Raw genomic sequence first — 15,056 nt, forward strand, 5'->3', positions numbered from 1 at the left:
GCATCACTAACCCGCACACGCCCGTGTAACCGTGAGGGTCAACTCTGATACCAATTGTAACGCCCCGACCAAACCCATTGGTTCTTGGCTGTCACGCCGGGGATCTAGACTAGACCCATATGTTAGCAGAATACGTACTGGTGTATATGTATGCGTAGTCACCTCATGATCTCTCTCTCTCTGAGACGTGCTTTGCATCGTGGGTTAGTGGAGCTAGTGGCTCTCACACGTTCTCTCTGAACTGCTCCTGTAAACTGTATATATGCAGCGTCAGATGAATGGAAGTGGTGTGAGTTGAGTCCTATTCCTCGTCAACATGGTACCTGAGCAGGACCTGCACAATCCCTTTGGGCAGAGCTCCGCCAACCCTTCCGCTGCTGCCATGGACACCAACCCAGTTCAGACCCCACCCTCCTCCCTCGCTGACGGCGACGACGACGCCGGCGCTTCTCTGCAGCCGCCGCCCCCTGCCGCTTCTCCTCCAGCCGCAGCCACGCCAGCGCCCCTCCGCATCGCTCTAGCGGCGCCGGTTGCGGCGCCCGCTCCGACGGCCCTTGCCTCCTCAGTTCTCCAGACCGTGGACATCTGCCGCAACATCCCCGTCGTCCTCGACCTCACTGCCGGGAACTATGCTCAGTGGCGCCGCCACTTTGATGCAGTTCTCGGCATGTTTGGCTTGCGCGACCACGTCGACGCCGCCGCCGCTGCGTACTCCCCTGACCCAGAGTGGGTGATGGCCGACCATGCCGTCGTCCACTGGTTGTATGCGACGATCTCCCCCGAGCTGCTTGATGCTGTGATGGAACCAGAAGACACCGCGCTCTCTGTCTGGACGGCCGTCGACGACATCTTTCGGGCCAACCAGCTGTCTCGTGCAGTCTACATCGACGCCGAGTACCACGCGGTTGTGCAGGGCGACCTCACCATCATGCAATACTGCACCAAGCTCAAGCTCTACGCCGACCAACTGTGCGATCTGGGACAGCCCGTCACGGAGACGCGCCAAGTCTTCCACCTCCTCCGCGGCCTCCACCGCCAGTACCACAACGCCATCCCGCACATCACCGCGCGCGTGCCGCTGCCCACCTTCCTCCAGACGCGCTCGTTCCTTCTCCTGGAGGAGCACCACGTCGAGCAGTCAGCACGTCAGCAGGCTGCCCATGCGCTCTACGTTGCACGCTCGCTCGGCCCTGCGCCCACCTCGCCTGCACCTGACTCTGCCCCGTCGGGCGGCCGTGGTCGTGGCCGTCCATGAAAGCATGGCCGCGGCAACGGGGGGGGGGGGGGGGGGGGGTCTCTTCCTCGTCATCGCCTGCCCCGCCTTCACCACGGGCGCCGTCTCTACTTGCCCCGGCGCCGGGCGCGAACTCCTGGACCGGCCTCGTCCAAGCGTGGCCTATGCCGTGGCGCGCTCCCGGCTCCGGCGTGCTTGGGCCGCGTCCCGGAACTCCACACCAGCAGGCGATGATGGCCATGGCGCCGCCCTACCGCAACCCGTACAGCTACGGCGGCGGCTCCTACCCCGGCTTTACGGCTCCTCCACCGTATGGTGCTGCTCCTGGCGCGGCGGCCGCACCCAACCAAGCTCTGGACATGGCGTCCCTCCAGGCTGCACTGCACAGCGCCACCGCCGGCCCTTCCTCGTCCGGGAGCAACTCCGACTGGTACCTTGACACGGGTGCCACCGCACACATGTCCACGAACCCCGATACACTCTCCTCCTAGCGTCCATCTTCCACTTCTGCATTTATCATCATTGGCAACGGTGACCATCTGCCGATCACGCATGTTGGCACCGGGTCTATCATCACTGGCACATCACCTATTCTTCTTCGTAACATTGTCGTCTCTCCCTCCCTCATCAAAAATCTTCTTTCTGTTCGACAACTCTGCCGTGACAATCCAATCACTGTAGAATTTGATGAGTTTTGCTTTTCTGTTAAGGACCGCCGCACCCGGATGGTGATTCTGCGCTCTGACTCTACCGGCGGCCTGTACCTCGTTGCTGGTGGCTCTCCGACGCGTCAGGTTCGGCACTTCGCTGGCACTGCCTCCGTCGGTCTTTGGCATCAACGCCTCGGGCATTCGCATGATGGATCGCTCCGGCGCCTTGTGTTCGACTGCTCCAAGTATGCACCACACTCCTGCCGTGCGTGTCACCTTGGCAAACACACGCGGCTGCCCTTCTCTTCATCCACCACCAGTAGCTCATTTCCCTTTCAGTTGCTGCATTTAGACGTTTGGACATCTCCTATTGTAAGCACTTCTGGCTACGAGTTTTATCTTGTAATCCTTGACGATTATACCCATTATGTATGGACGTTTCCCTTGCATCGAAATCTGACGTCTACCCCATTCTCGTCGAGTTCTACGCTTACACTCATACTCAGTTTCAGTTACCTGTCCTTGCCATGCAAACTGACAATGGCCGAGAGTTTGACAATGCTGTTGTTCGCGCTCTACTCGCCTCCCATGGCTCGGCGCTTCGCCTCTCATGCCCATACACCGGCCAGCAAAACGGCAAGGCCGAGTGCACCTTGCGTACGCTCAATGACAGCTTGCGCTCCCTCCTCTTCCATGCCTCCGCGCTTCTGGGCTGAAGCTTTGAACACGGCCACGTTCTTGATGAACCGCCGGCCTTGTCGAGCTAGCTCTCCCCGCACACCCCATAAGCTGCTACTTGGCACCGCACCAGACTACGCCTCACTGCGTGTGTTCGGCTGCCTCTGCTACCCCAATGTCTCCGCCACCGCCCGCCATAAACTCGAACCTCACTCCATCGCCTGCATGTTCCTTGGCTACTCTACAGACCACCACGGCTACCGATGTTTCGATCCCACAACCCGGCGAGTTCTCACCTCCCGTCATGTCCGCTTCGATGAGGAAACCTTTCCCTTCGCAGCCGTCCCGTCGTCTAACCCTGCACCGGTCAACTATTGCTCGCCGCCCGTTTTGCAGATTGCTCGCGACTCGACTGGCGTGGCTCCCGCGCCCGCGAACGCCGCCCGTTCGAATTCCGCCATTCGATCTTCATCAAGCGGCCCGGAGGCGTCGCCATCGTTCGCGGGTTCCCCCGCTTCAAGCCCTGCTGTCCGATCTTGATCGAGCGGCCCAGGGGCCGCGCTTTCCGTCACGCGCTCCACTGCTTCAACCTCCACCACCGGATCTTCATCCTGTGGCTCCGACACGTCATCCAGCTGCGCGCGCGCCTCTGGATTAAACAAGGCCGCCAGCTCGTGATCGGACGCGGTGCCTGGCCCGTCTACGGCTGTTGCACCACCCGTCGCCGCCCCGCGTGGCATGGTGACCCGCACGCGCGCCGGCATCTTCTGCCCCAACCCCCGGTACGCCAACGACTACACCTGCCTCGCCACCACTCCCGCGGATGTGTCGCCGCTACCTCGCTCCGTTCGCGCCGCGGTGCGCGACCCCAACTGGCTCGCCGCCATGCGCGAGGAATTCGCGGAACTCGTCGGCAACCACACCTGGGAGTTGGTTCCCCGGCCGCCGCGGGCTAATGTCATCACCGGAAAATGGATTTTCCGGCACAAGACCCGCGCGGATGGCTCGCTTGAGCGTTACAAGGCCAGGTGGGTGGTCCGGGGCTTCAATCAGCGCGCTGGGATCAACTACGGCGAGACGTTCTCCCCCGTGGTCAAGCCGGCCACGATCCGGACGGTGCTCACGATCGCTGCGTCGCGTGCCTGGCCAGTACACCAATTGGACGTGAAGAATGCTTTCCTCCACGGCACCCTCTCCGAGGAGGTCTACTGTCTCCATCCGGCGGGCTTCATTGACGATGCTCGGCCAGACCACGTCTGCCGCCTGTCCAAGTCCCTATATGGACTCAAACAGGTGCCGCGGGCTTGGTTTCAGCGCTTCACCGGCTTCCTCGCGCGCATTGGCTTCACTGCTACCCGCTCCGACAGCTCTCTGTTCGTCTACTCTAACGGTGCTGCTGTTGCCTACCTGCTACTGTACGTGGACGATATCGTCCTCACTGCTTCCACTCCAGCGCTCCTCCGCCATGTCGTGGACCAGCTGACCGGCGAGTTCGCGTTGAAGGACCTCGGGGCGCTGCACTTCTTCTTGGGGATCCGTGTCACCCGCAACTCTTCAGGCTTCTTCCTTTCGCAAGAGCAGTACGCGGACGATGTGCTGGAGCATGCCGGGATGGACAACTGCAAGCCGTGCGCCACGCTGGTCGACACCAAGGCCAAGATGCCCGCGGCGGATGGACCGCGCGTCCCCGACGCCACCGCCTATCGCAGCATGGCTGGTGCACTCCAGTACCTGACGATCACTCGTTCGGAGCTCGCGTACGCTGTTCAACAGCTCTGCTTGCATATGCATGACCCCCGGGAGTGCCACCGCACGCTGCTCAAGCGCGTGCTCCGCTATGTCCGGGGCACCACCGCCCTGGGGCTCCACCTGCGCGCCTCCCCCGCCCTTGACGTTCGCGCATACACCGACGCGGATTGGGCCGGCTGCCCCGATACCCGCCACTCGACCTCAGGCTACTGCATCTTCCTCGGTGACGCGCTCGTCAGTTGGTCCTCCAAGCGACAGGCGACGATTTCGCGCTCCAGCGCCGAGGCCGAATACCGTGGCGTTGCCCACGTGGTCGCCGAGTGCGTTTGTCTTTGTCAGCTGCTAGGGGAGCTCCTCTGTCCCGTCTCGTCCGCCACACTTGTCTTCTGTGACAATGTCTCGGCGGTCTACCTCTCCAGCAACCCAGTGCATCACCGGCGCACTAAACACGTCGAGCTCGACATCCACTTCGTCCGTGAACGAGTGGCGCTCGGCCAGTTTCGTGTTCTGCATGTTCCTACGCGTCAACAGTTCGCGGATGTCATGACCAAGGGGCTGCCTACAGACATTTTCCAAGAGTTCCGTTCCAGTCTTTGCATCTCGACCAGCGACGTCAAGACTGCGGGGGAGGGGTGAAGGAAATATGCCCTAGAGGCAATAATAAAGTTATTATTTATTTCCTTATATCATGGTAAATGTTTATTATTCATGCTAGAATTGTATTAATCGGAAACATAATACATGTGTGAATACATAGACAAACAGAGTGTCACTAGTATGCCTCTACTTGACTAGCTCGTTAATCAAAGATGGTTATGTTTCCTAACCATGAACAAAGAGTTGTTATTTGATTAAACGGGATCACATCATTAGGTGAATGATCTGATTGACATGACCCATTCCATTAGCTTAGCACCCGATCGTTTAGTATGTTATTATTGCTTTCTTCATGACTTATACATGTTCCTATGACTATGAGATTATGCAACTCCCGTTTGCCGGAGGAACACTTTGTGTGCTACCAAACATCACAACGTAAATGGGTGATTATAAAGGTGCTCTACAGGTGTCTCCAAAGGTACATGTTGGGTTGGCATATTTCGAGATTAGGATTTGTCACTCCGATTGTCGGAGAGGTATCTCTGGGCCCTCTCGGTAATACACATCACATAAGCCTTGCAAGCATTGCAACTAATGAGTTAGTTGTGAGATGATGTATTACGGAACGAGTAAAGAGACTTGCCGGTAACGAGATTGAACTAGGTATGGGATACCGACGATCGAATCTCGGGCAAGTAACATACCGATGACAAAGGGAACAACGTATGTTGTTATGCGGTCTGACCGATAAAAGATCTTCGTAGAATATGTAGGAGCCAATATGAGCATCCAGGTTCCGCTATTGGTTATTGACCAGAGATGTGTCTCGGTCATGTCTACATTGTTCTCGAACCCGTAGGGTCCGCACGCTTAAGGTTTCGATGATAGTTATATTATGAGTTTATGAGTTTTGATGTACCGAAGTTAGTTCGGAGTCCCGGATGTGATCACGGACATAACGAGGAGTCTCGAAATGGTCGAGACATAAAGATTGATATATTGGACGGCTATATTCGGACACCGGAAGTGTTCCGGGGAAGTTTCGGATAAAACCGGAGCACCGGGGGGTTACCGGAACCCCCCGGGGGGTTAATGGGCCTCATGGGCCTAAAGTGGAGAAGAGGAGGGGCTGCCAGGGCAGGCCGCGCGCCCCCTCTCCCCCTAGTCCGAATTGGACAAGGAGGGAGGGGCGGTGCCCCCCTTTTTCCTTCTCTCCTTCCCCCTCTCCTACTTGGACAAGGAAAGGGAGGGGAGTCCTACTCCTGGTAGGAGTAGGACTCCTCCTGCGCGCCTCCTACTAGGGCCGGCCGCACCCCCCCTTGGATCCTTTATATACGGAGGCAAGGGGCACCCCTAGAGACATAAGTTGATCCACGTGATCATATTCTTAGCCGTGTGCGGTGCCCCCTTCCACCATAGTCCTCGATAATATTGTAGCAGTGCTTAGGCGAAGCCCTGCGACGGTAGTACATCAAGATCGTCACCACTCTGTCGTGCTGACAGAACTCTTCCCCGACACTTTGCTGGATCAGAGTCCGGGGATCGTCATCGAGCTGAACGTGTGCTAGAACTCGGAGGTGCCGTAGTTTCGGTGCTTGATCGGTCGGGCCGTGGAGACGTACGACTACATCAACCAAGTTAACGCTTCCGTTGTCGATCTACAAGGGTACGTAGATCACACTCTCCCCCTCTCGTTGCTATGCATCACCATGATCTTGTGTGTGCGTAGGAAAATTTTGAAATTACTACGAAACCCAACAGTGGCATCCGAGCCTAGGTTTTATATGTTGATGTTATATGCACGAGTAGAACACAAGTGAGTTGTGGGCGATATAAGTCATACTGCTTACCAGCATGTCATACTTTGGTTCGGCGGTATTGTTGGACGAAGCGGCCCGGACCGACATTACGCGTACGCTTACGCGAGACCGGTTCTCCCGACGTGCTTTGCACATAGGTGGCTTGCGGGTGACAGTTTCTCCAACTTTAGTTGAACCGAGTGTGGCTACTCCCGGTCCTTGTGAAGGTTAAAACAGCACCAACTTGACAAACTATCATTGTGGTTTTGATGCGTAGGTAAGATTGGTTCTTGCTTAAGCCCGTAGCAGCCACGTAAAACTTGCAACAACAAAGTAGAGGACGTCCAACTTGTTTTTGCAGGGCATGTTGTGATGTGATATGGTCAAGACATGATGCTAAATTTTATTGTATGAGACGATCATGTTTTGTAACTGAGTTATCGGCAACTGGTAGGAGCCATATGGTTGTCGCTTTATTGTATGCAATGCAATCGCGCTGTAATGCTTTACTTTATCACTAAGCGGTAGCGATAGTCGTGGAAGCATAAGATTGGCGAGACGACAACGATGCTACGATGGAGATCAAGGTGTCGCGCCGGTGACGATGGTGATCACGACGGTGCTTCGAAGATGGAGATCACAAGCACAAGATGATGATGGCCATATCATATCACTTATATTGATTGCATGTGATGTTTATCTTTTATGCATCTTATCTTGCTTTGATTGACGGTAGCATTATGAGATGATCTCTCACTAATTATCAAGAAGTGTTCTCCCTGAGTATGCACCATTGCGAAAATTCTTCGTGCTGAGACACCACGTGATGATCGGGTGTGATAGGCTCTACGTTCAAATACAACGGGTGCAAAACAGTTGCACACGCGGAATACTCAGGTTATACTTGACGAGCCAAGCATATACAGATATGGCCTCGGAACACGGAGACCGAAAGGTCGAGCGTGAATCATATAGTAGATATGATCAACATAGTGATGTTCACCAATGAAACTACTCCATCTCACGTGATGATCGGACATGGTTTAGTTGATTTGGATCACGTAATCACTTAGAGGATTAGAGGGATGTCTATCTAAGTGGGAGTTCTTTAAGTAAATTAATTGAACCTAAATTTATCATGAAACTTAGTACCTGATAGTATCTTGCTTGTTTATGCTTGATTGTAGATAGATGGCTCGTGCTTTTGTTCCATTGAATTTTAATGCGTTCCTTGAGAAAGCAAAGTTGAAAGATGATGGTAGCAATTACACGGAATGGGTCCGTAACTTGAGGATTATCCTCATTGCTGCACAGAAGAATTACGTCCTGGAAGCACCGCTGGGTGCCAGGCCTGCTGCTGGAGCAACACCAGATGTTATGAACGTCTGGCAGAGCAAAGCTGATGACTACTCGATAGTTCAGTGTGCCATGCTTTACGGCCTAGAATCGGGACTTCAATGATGTTTTGAACGTCATGGAGCATATGAGATGTTCTAGGAGTTGAAGTTAATATTTCAAGAAAATGCCCGGATTGAGAGACATGAAGTCTCCAATAAGTTCTATAGCTGCAAGATGGAGGAGAACAGTTCTGTCAGTGAGCATATACTCAAAATGTCTGGGTATAATAATCACTTGATTCAATTGGGAGTTAATCTTCCAGATGATTGCGTCACTGACAGAATTCTCCAATCACTGCCACCAAGCTACAAGAGCTTCGTGATGAACTATAATATGCAAGGGATGAATAAGACTATTCCCGAGCTTTTCGCAATCCTGAAAGCTGCGGAGGTAGAAATCAAGAAGGAGCATCAAGTGTTGATGGTCAACAAGACCACTAGTTTCAAGAAAAATGGCAAAGGGAAGAAGAAGCGGAACTTCAAAAAGAACAGCAAGCAAGTTGCTACTCAAGAGAAGAAACCCAAACTTGGACCTAAGCCTGAAACTGAGTGCTTCTACTGCAAGCAGACTGGTCACTGGAAGCGGAACTGCCCCAAGTATTTGGCGGATAAGAAGGATGGCAAGGTGAACAAAGGTATATGTGATATACATGTTATTGATGTGTACCTTACTAATGCTCGCAGTAGCACCTGGGTATTTGATACTGATTCTGTTGCTAATATTTGCAACTCGAAACAGGGACTATGGATTAAGCGAAGATTGGCTAAGGACGAGGTGACGATGCGCGTGGGAAACGGTTCCAAAGTCGATGTGATCGCAGTCGGCATGCTACCTCTACATCTACCTTCGGGATTAATATTAGACCTAAATAATTGTTATTTGGTGCCAGCGTTAAGCATGAACATTATATCTGGATCTTGTTTGATGCGAGACGGTTATTCATTTAAATCTGAGAATAATGGTTGTTCTATTTATATGAGTAATATCTTTTATGGTCATGCACCATTAAAGAGTGGTCTATTTGTATTGAATCTCGATAGTAGTGACACACATATTCATAGTGTTGAAGCCAAAAGATGCAGAGTTGATAATGATAGTGCAACTTATTTGTGGCACTGCCGTTTAGGTCATATCAGTGTAAAGCGCATGAAGAAACTCCATACTGATGGACTTTTGGAACCACTTGATTATGAATCACTTGGTACTTGCGAACCGTGCCTCATGGGCAAGATGACTAAAGCACCGTTCTCCGGTACTATGGAGAGAGCAACAGATTTGTTGGAAATCACACATACAGATGTATGTGGTCCGATGAATATTGAGGCTCGTGGCGGATATCGTTATTTTCTCACCTTCACAGATGACTTAAGCAGATATGGGTATATCTACTTAATGAAACACAAGTCTGAAACATTTGAAAAGTTCAAAGAATTTCAGAGTGAAATAGAAAATCATCGTAACAAGAAAATAAAATTCCTACGATCTGATCGTGGAGGAGAATATTTGAGTTACGAGTTTGGTGTACATTTGAAAAATTGTGGAATAGTTTCGCAACTCACGCCACCCAGAACACCACAGCGTAATGGTGTGTCCGAACATCGTAATCGTAATTTACTAGATATGGTGCGATCTATGATGTCTCTTACTGATTTACCGCTATTGTTTTGGGGATACGCTCTAGAGACGGCCGCATTCACGTTAAATAGGGCACCATCAAAATCCGTTGAGACGACGCCTTATGAACTGTGGTTTGGCAAGAAACCAAAGTTGTCGTTTCTGAAAGTTTGGGGCTGCGATGCTTATGTGAAAAAGCTTCAACCTGATAAGCTCGAACCCAAATCGGAGAAATGTGTCTTCATAGGATATCCAAAGGAAACTATTGGATACACCTTCTATCACAGATCCGAAGGCAAGACTTTTGTTGCTAAATTCGGAAACTTTCTGGAGAAGGAGTTTCTCTCGAAAGAAGTGAGTGGGAGGAAAGTAGAACTTGACGAGGTAACTGTACCTGCTCCCTTATTGGAAAGTAGTGCATCACAGAAAACTGTTTCAGTGACACCTACACCAGTTAGTGAGGAAGCTAATGATGATGATCATGAAGCTTCAGAACAAGATACTACTGAACCTCGTAGATCAACCAGAGTGAGGTCCGCGCCAGAGTGGTATGGTAATCCTGTTCTGGAAGTCATGCTACTAGATCATGATGAACCTATGAACTATGAAGAAGCGATGGTGAGCCCAGATTCCGCAAAATGGCTTGAAGCCATGAAATCTGAGATGGGATCCATGTATGAGAACAAAGTATGGACTTTGGTTGACTTGCCCGATGATCGGCAAGCAATTGAGAGTAAATGGATCTTCAAGAAGAAGACTGACGCTGACGGTAATATTACTGTCTACAAAGCTCGACTTGTCGCAAAAGGTTTTCGGCAAGTTCAAGGGATTGACTACGATGAGACCTTCTCACCCGTAGCGATGCTTAAGTCTGTCCGAATCATGTTAGCAATTGCCGCATTTTATGATTATGAAATTTGGCAGATGGATGTCAAAACTGCATTCCTGAATGGATTTCTGGAAGAAGAGTTGTATATGATGCAACCAGAAGGTTTTGTCGATCCAAAGGGAGCTAACAAAGTGTGCAAACTCCAGCGATCCATTTATGGACTGGTGCAAGCCTCTCGGAGTTGGAATAAACGCTTTGGTAGTGTGATCAAAGCATTTGGTTTTATACAGACTTTTGGAGAAGCCTGTATTTACAAGAAAGTGAGTGGGAGCTCTGTAGCATTTCTGATATTATATGTGGATGACATATTACTAATTGGAAATGATATAGAATTTCTGGATAGCATAAAGGGATACTTGAATAAGAGTTTTTCAATGAAAGACCTCGGTGAAGCTGCTTACATATTAGGCATTAAGATCTATAGAGATAGATCAAGACGCTTAATTGGACTTTCACAAAGCACATACCTTGACAAAGTTTTGAAGAAGTTCAAAATGGATCAAGCAAAGAAAGGGTTCTTGCCTGTGTTACAAGGTGTAAAGTTGAGTAAGACTCAATGCCCGACCACTGCAGAAGATAGAGAGAAAATGAAAGATGTTCCCTATGCTTCAGCCATAGGCTCTATCATGTATGCAATGCTGTGTACCAGACCTGATGTGTGCCTTGCTATAAGTCTAGCAGGGAGGTACCAAAGTGATCCAGGAGTAGATCACTGGACAGCGGTCAAGAACATCCTGAAATACCTGAAAAGGACTAAGGATATGTTTCTCATATATGGAGGTGACAAAGAGCTCATCGTAAAAGGTTACGTTGATGCAAGCTTTGACACTGATCCGGACGATTCTAAATCGCAAACCGGATACGTGTTTACATTAAATGGTGGAGCTGTCAGTTGGTGCAGTTCTAAACAAAGCGTTGTAGCGGGATCTACATGTGAAGCGGAGTACATAGCTGCTTCGGAAGCAGCAAATGAAGGAGTCTGGATGAAGGAGTTCATATCCGATCTAGGTGTCATACCTAGTGCATCGGGTCCAATGAAAATCTTTTGTGACAATACTGGTGCAATTGCCTTGGCAAAGGAATCCGGATTTCACAAGAGAACCAAGCACATCAAGAGACGCTTCAATTCCATCCGGGATCTAGTCCAGGTGGGAGACATAGAGATTTGCAAGATACATACGGATCTGAATGTTGTAGACCCGTTGACTAAGCCTCTTCCACGAGCAAAACATGATCAGCACCAAGGCTCCATGGGTGTTAGAATCATTACTGTGTAATCTAGATTATTGACTCTAGTGCAAGTGGGAGACTGAAGGAAATATGCCCTAGAGGCAATAATAAAGTTATTATTTATTTCCTTATATCATGATAAATGTTTATTATTCATGCTAGAATTGTATTAACCGGAAACATAATACATGTGTGAATACATAGACAAACAGAGTGTCATTAGTATGCCTCTACTTGACTAGCTCGTTAATCAAAGATGGTTATGTTTCCTAACCATGAACAAAGAGTTGTTATTTGATTAAACGGTATCACATCATTAGGTGAATGATCTGATTGACATGACCCATTCCATTAGCTTAGCACCCGATCGTTTAGTATGTTGCTATTGCTTTCTTCATGACTTATACATGTTCCTATGACTATGAGATTATGCAACTCCCGTTTGCCGGAGGAACACTTTGTGTGCTACCAAACGTCACAACGTAAATGGGTGATTATAAAGGTGCTCTACAGGTGTCTCCAAAGGTACATGTTGGGTTGGCGTATTTCGAGATTAGGATTTGTCACTCCGATTGTCGGAGAGGTATCTCTGGGCCCTCTCGGTAATACACATCACATAAGCCTTGCAAGCATTGCAACTAATGAGTTAGTTGTGAGATGATGTATTACGGAACGAGTAAAGAGACTTGCCGGTAACGAGATTGAACTAGGTATGGGATACCGACGATCGAATCTCGGGCAAGTAACATACCGATGACAAAGGGAACAACGTATGTTGTTATGCGGTCTGACCGATAAAAGATCTTCGTAGAATATGTAGGAGCCAATATGAGCATCCAGGTTCCGCTATTGGTTATTGACCGGAGACGTGTCTCGGTCATGTCTACATTGTTCTCGAACCCGTAGGGTCCGCACGCTTAAGGTTTCGATGACAGTTATATTATGAGTTTATGAGTTTTGATGTACCGAAGTTAGTTCGGAGTCCCGAATGTGATCACGGACATAACGAGGAGTCTCGAAATGGTCGAGACATAAGGATTGATATATTGGACGGCTATATTCGGACACCGGAAGTGTTTCGGGGAAGTTTCGGATAAAACCGGAGCACCGGGGGGTTACCGGAACCCCCCGGGGGGTTAATGGGCCTCATGGGCCTAAAGTGGAGAAGAGGAGGGGCTGCCAGGGCAGGCCGCGCGCCCCCTCTCCCCCTAGTCCGAATTGGACAAGGAGGGAGGGGCGGTGCCCCCCTTTTTCCTTCTCTCCTTCCCCCTCTCCTACTTGGACAAGGAAAGGGAGGGGAGTCCTACTCCTGGTAGGAGTAGGACTCCTCCTGCGCGCCTCCTACTAGGGCCGGCCGCACCCCCCCTTGGATCCTTTATATACGGAGGCAAGGGGCACCCCTAGAGACATAAGTTGATCCACGTGATCATATTCTTAGCCGTGTGCGGTGCCCCCTTCCACCATAGTCCTCGATAATATTGTAGCAGTGCTTAGGCGAAGCCCTGCGACGGTAGTACATCAAGATCGTCACCACGCCGTCGTGCTGACAGAACTCTTCCCCGACACTTTGCTGGATCAGAGTCTGGGGATCGTCATCGAGCTGAACGTGTGCTAGAACTCGGAGGTGCCGTGTGCTTGATCGGTCGGGCCGTGGAGACGTACGACTACATCAACCAAGTTAACGCTTCCGTTGTCGATCTACAAGGGTACGTAGATCACACTCTCCCCCTCTCGTTGCTATGCATCACCATGATCTTGTGTGTGCGTAGGAAAATTTTGAAATTACTACGAAACCCAACAGGGGGGGTGTTAGCAGAATACGTACTGGTGTATATGTATGCATAGTCACCGCATGATCTCTCTCTCTCTCTCTCTCTGAGATGTGCTTTGCATCGTGGTTTAGTGGAGCTAGTGGCTCTCACACGTTCTCTCTGAACTGCTCCTGTAAACTGTATATATGCAGCGTCTGATGAATGGAAGTGGTGTGAGTTGAGTCCTATTCCTCATCAACACCATAGACCAACACTAATCTTTCTTTTACACTTTTGTCATCTCTCGTGCGCACCTAAGAACTATTTCCCAGTCAGCCATCCATCCTCAAATTGCTCCAAGCCAGACACACTTAACTTTGAAATTCCTTTCAGATGGGCTCCCAAGAAAGAAGGTGTGCTTTTTTTATATGAGTAATCTATTATTCTTATTAAGTCGGGATGTCACACACCTTTAGCATGCGCAACCTTATAACTATAGCATAATAAATTATATTTCAAAAAATTAGGTTGGTCATCTCGGTCCAAGTCTCAGCCTCGACTGCAAGCACGACCACCATCAAACGCATCGCGAGTTGTTTGGTTCCGGCCCTAAATTCATATCGTTCGCCACATACATACGAAGAATACAATAGTGTTCTCATCCTGATCAATGCGCAAACTAATAGAACGTTTGTGAACTAGGTCCTCGATAATACTCTTCAAGGTTTAGAAAATCACTTTGTTCTTTTTTTCAGCACCGTGTGCCAGGCCGCAATCAGCATCCTAGATGCTAGTAGTTAGATCAGAATTGCAAAAGCCATTTTTGTAATAGTTCTACATAGGATCAATGCTAATTAAATTGTATACTAGCTGAGCGAATTACTCAATATTGTTGCAACCAATCAAAAGAGTGGTTGTCAAAATAGCGGACACTATTTCTTGCTAGTCAAACACAAGAATTTCTTCCCATCTAGATAAAAACTAAGTAGTTGAGAGTTTGTTGCCAGGCCAATATGGTGTCCAAATGACTAGGGTACAAAACCCACATAGCACATACATACATTTCCCTTAAAAATAACCCCTGCTGTCTTGTACGTCTTCTATTACTAAATAGCTACAATACATATCTTTCTAACCTTGCCATATAAATAAGTCATGCATGCAAGTCATAAATCATTTTTTTGCATTACTCTATGCATGCAACGCTGTCATATCATAAATTCATGCATGTTAATTATTCACACGTTATTTTTTGTATTAGATTTTGTACTGGCAATATATGTGTTGGGCGATTGCAGCGTATGTATGTAGTTGACCCTTCACATTTTTGTTTTGTTAGAAATGACATTACTCTAACCGTAATTTGATTTTTTGTACACTTTGTATTTCCTTTACTTTTCAGGTTACATCTACTTTCCATTAGTTTTAGAAGTCTTTTAGCAACTATTTACGCATTTCTGTTAC

At 49.4% G+C, this 15,056-nt stretch overlaps 1 pseudogene; it reads left to right on the forward strand.

Annotated features, from left to right (window-relative positions):
- Positions 1–316: 316 nt before the first annotated feature.
- Positions 317–1,673, forward strand: LOC147959824 (uncharacterized; annotated as a pseudogene).
- Positions 1,674–15,056: the final 13,383 nt, after the last annotated feature.

The sequence above is a fragment of the Triticum urartu genome, chromosome 7A, assembly GCF_056163025.1.
Source record: "Triticum urartu cultivar PI428250 chromosome 7A, HENAU_Tu73, whole genome shotgun sequence".
In the NCBI taxonomy this organism is placed as follows: domain Eukaryota; kingdom Viridiplantae; phylum Streptophyta; class Magnoliopsida; order Poales; family Poaceae; genus Triticum; species Triticum urartu.